Source organism: Ambystoma mexicanum, chromosome 14, assembly GCF_040938575.1.
Source record: "Ambystoma mexicanum isolate Mex_15411 chromosome 14, UKY_AmexF1_1, whole genome shotgun sequence".
Classification (NCBI taxonomy): Eukaryota; Metazoa; Chordata; class Amphibia; order Caudata; family Ambystomatidae; genus Ambystoma; species Ambystoma mexicanum.
In genome coordinates this window covers 553,155,240-553,159,615 of record NC_090940.1, presented here as the reverse complement: position 1 = coordinate 553,159,615, position 4,376 = coordinate 553,155,240, and positions in this window count along the sequence as shown.

The window sequence follows — 4,376 nt, the reverse complement described above, 5'->3', positions numbered from 1 at the left end:
ATTTGGTCACTATATTTCTCTAACTGTACTGTGCAAAGGTCGCTCAGTTTTCGGAATACAATGTAAATATTTTTCATTGTTTTTCTTTTCCTTTTTTTTTTCTCTACATGTTGTATAATGTAACTTGCATCACTCAAATGATACTAACTCACTAATTATATGATTTTTGGAAAACAAAACCATTTTCTTTTCTGCTATATTGTGTTGATGTCCTTTTTAAAAATAGTCTGATATTGTGTGTGATTTTTGTTTTTTTTTTAAATAAAAAAAGAACAACACGTACAATTAATAAATAGAACAAAACAATTACTACTATACGAATAAGGGATTTGTGCCTTATTTGTCACACTAGGTGACGCAATTGTGTCCTCATTAAGATACTTGGCTTATTATTTGAAGCTCAACTTGGAAATAATTTGTACAAAATCATTCAGACACCCCGACCTAAGGGTAGTGTCAATAAGTATATCTGTGGTTGGAAAAAAAAAAACAGTTTTGTTCCCTATTGAGAAAAACACTGCAGCTTTGTTCAATTTGCAAAGTTCTGCAGTGCACTTTATCTCTTTTTGGTAAACTGAAATATCTACCCAATTGCCGAAGATAATGGCAGTGGATTCCCTAAAATAGCACTGGTGGTATTTCAGAAAATTCACTTGGAAAATGCGCCAATTGTTTTTTATTGATTTCCACCCTCATTTGGGGATGGAAATAGATTGTGAACAGTAGTGGCTCAAACCAGTACTGTACATTTTGTACGTGCAAAGCGCTAATTCTGACCATTTTTTTTACATTGAACTAGAAAGTTGGTGGGAAGGAGAGCGTCCGCGATTCCCACTTTTAGAACCCGTCCAATGTGCCCAAGGAAATACACTCTTTCTTGTACTGAAGTGAAGTTCCTGCACGTCCCACTTAAAACATATGTTGAAAAAGGTCTGTGGGCAGCTCTGTGTCTGTGGACACCACCTCTGAGGAGAGGCAAACAGTGGCAGATTTATAAGGTGTATATGCAGCCCTACCTGTTAAATGGTGCTAAAAGAGGTACTATTTAGTCGATTCCGCCTGTATTAGCGTTCCCGCGGATGTTATATATAATGAGGGTCCTTTTTGAAGCAGGAGCACATTTATAATGATGTAAATAGGAATGTGCAGAGTGTGATCCAGTTGGGAATGGATTACAAAATCAGATTTTAAAGGAAAGAAGTTTGGCAACATTCATTCAATACTGCCTCATTCTTTATTACATATGTATATAAAATTGCACAAAAGCACGATTTGGGGGACAAGTAGATTGTTATTAATATTTTTATAATTGGTTAATTATAATGTGCTTGGTAGCCACAGGCAGTGCTTTAAGTGGGGTAAGAAATTGAGGGGGGGGGCCTTATTTGGGAGCGCGGCTTGCCCAATGAGGGTGGCCTAGAACTTGAAGGCGTAGCCTAAACAAGAGCATGTAAAAATGAACAAGGGTGGTCTCGTCTACATAACTAAGTGCATACTGCAACAATGCTGGTACAACCAAACCGTGTGGTTCTGGGAAAATCATTTTGAACTGTGTCTTATCTGCAGCACTTAAAGTCCTGGTGTAGTAACTAATGACAGAGTGCAATATAATTCTACAGTATACAACAGTGTAGCCCCACAGTGTACAGTAGTGCCTCATCCATGTGAGATTATTTTGTGAGTCCCCTCTTGTGAATGCAGAAATTACAAGAACCAGAATGCAAAGTTAAGGAATCATAGAATCCAGTAGTGGCTCCTCATTTCATACCTGAAATGGGACAGGTTGCTTTTTTGATAGCTGTTTGCTCATGGCTCCTAATCCCCGTCCTCGATAGCACATACACCTTTCCAACTGCTCCATATCTCGGCGGCTTGTCCTTGCCAGTGACATTAACGTTCCTTGTGGCTTCTACACTCATACAGTAACTCAAAGCACAAGCTCTGCTACATACGCATTCCTTGTGATGTGTGTGTTTGCGTCTACACTGGGGTACGTACCTTGTACCTATGGCTGCTGATCTGTGCCCGGTATCTATGCCACAGGCCATATAGTCTCCTTGTGGCTACTACTGTTAACACACGTCCTGTCCCTATGCTAGAATAGAGTACCATCATTGCGGACTGCTAATGCTACACTGAAATGACACTTTGTTCAGGTGAAAGGGGGTACGCCTGGAGATGTTCTTGGCAGGAGTTGAGCACTGTCATATTTGTGTCCAGCCAAGTCTAAAATAGGCATATCAATTTTGGACTTCAAGCGCTTTGCCATGCACTTTTCATTGCTGCCAAGGCAGTATGTACCAGTCTCCGTGAGTGTCAACTGAAACTAAAAGGGGAACTGGCAATCGCAGATTCTAGGATCACTCATTTTCTTTTCTTCGGTTCGGGCCCAAATATGTGTCTATTAACCAGAAGTACTGTCTTCCTAAGTCACAATGTGCTTCTGGATGCGGTTTTAGTTTTCATTTTCCTGGTCATTGTTTTCCATCCGGTGTCCTTTATGCTTGTTAGATGCTACTGTTCTTGTTCAGTCAAATAAGAAAACTAATATTATGATATGTCAAACCTATTGAAGTGTTTGGGTGTTGAAATGTTACAGCGAATAGTAAAGCTGATATGAAGACACCAGTTCCAGTTTTGGGGAGTGATTAGTGTACAAGAGAACACTCCATTAATACATCATTAACACACAGGGCCTCATTACGAATCAGGCGTTAAGGGGTTAACGGCGCCGCAAACGGCGCCGACCCTTAACGCCTGATTACAAGGTCCGTTAGCGCCATGGTGATATTAACGCCTGCTTTTTGCAGCCGTTAAAATCCATGGCGCTAAGGGACCATGGTGCTAATTACGCCACCGTAATTAGCGCCTTCCCCACTCCCATTATGCCCTATGGGGCAAAAATGGGAATGGGGAAGGGTGAAATGGGGATTTACCGCCCCACTCCCCTTGGAATGGGGCGGTAAATCCGCCATCCACCATGGTGTAAACGTAGTTTACACCATGGTGGTAAGGGTACGACCCAGGGGGTAACTTACCGCCTGGGTTGTAATGAGGCCCACAGAATGGAATTTCTGGAGAGCAGTCAGCAAATAAACCTGCTCTTAGGTGCATGATACCCCTTAGCGGGCCACAGAGAATGTAATGTTATGAAACAGGCTTTCCGTGAAGTGAAGACTTTCAGAAGCTAATGTCTCTGCCATGGGTTAATGAGTCAAAAATTAACACCCTTTTGTCTCCACTCCTGTTGTGCCTGCAACAGTGCACTGCTGAAACGGAATTAGATCTCTCTGCCTTGCGCTGTAAATTGCACAGCAGGGGGTTGAGACAAAAGGGTGTTAATGGTGGGGATGCTCTGCATTTCCTGAGCTGTGACTAACAAAAGTGCCTGCCAGCCACCTCTTTGCGCAAACTAGTTTGAGTGAAACTGTGACTGCCCTGCACTTCTGTCAATCAAAGCTGCCTGATTTAATGCTGGCAGGCTCATCTCCCGTTGCGGCTGCAACCGTGGCAAGACAATGACCCACCATGAAGGGGTGTGACTGGGGGCCCTGGCAGGGCGCCAGCTCTGTCTCACTTTTTGGAGACTGCCAGGGACCAGCCCCGGCAGGCCCCAGCCCAATTAAAGAACTGGCCAGAGCTGTCAAAGCGCAGACCCAGGGATCGAACCTCAGTGTTCCGTTGTTTCCGCATTGACCCTGGGCTATCCTCCTGAGCTGGATTGAGTGGGTTTCGTAGGATCAAACCTTGATTTTTCCTCAAGTGCCAAAGTAATGATTTAGATCAATCCACTTCATATTCCAGTAGCAGCACAATAGGGATGATACCAGATCTCCATCCTTGAACACTTGGCCTTGCGTGACTGGGCCCTCACCGGTGTGCCACATCAGAGGGCGTTCCATAGCAGTCACCCTTTGCCTGTCACCAGACCTTTGGGCTTTCATGCAACATGGTGGCCATGATGATGATGGCAGCAGTGTGTTTGGAGTTGTCACCTTGCTCTGACTGGTCCTGGAAGTGATCTAAAAGCTCAGAATAAGTGTGACTATATGAAAAACTAGACCTTCATTCGGTTGGAAACTCGCTGTAGATTTGGAGCAGTAAAATATAATTGAAAGAAGAGCAACCTTTCTCAAATATTTAACTGGATCTAACTGGATAACACTTGCCAACTCACATTTAATGATGTTGATAAAAGTAATGTCCATGGCGGACACTCCCTGGATTAAACAATGTGGTGCCATCCATGGCTTTCCAATTCAGGTGAAGCTACATGGGCTGTTCCCCCTCCTTTGAGAAACACTGTGGGTTCTCTCCAGTTTGATATCCATAGAGGTTCTTTGTGTTTTGACATTTAAGGGGGGGTTCTCCATGGT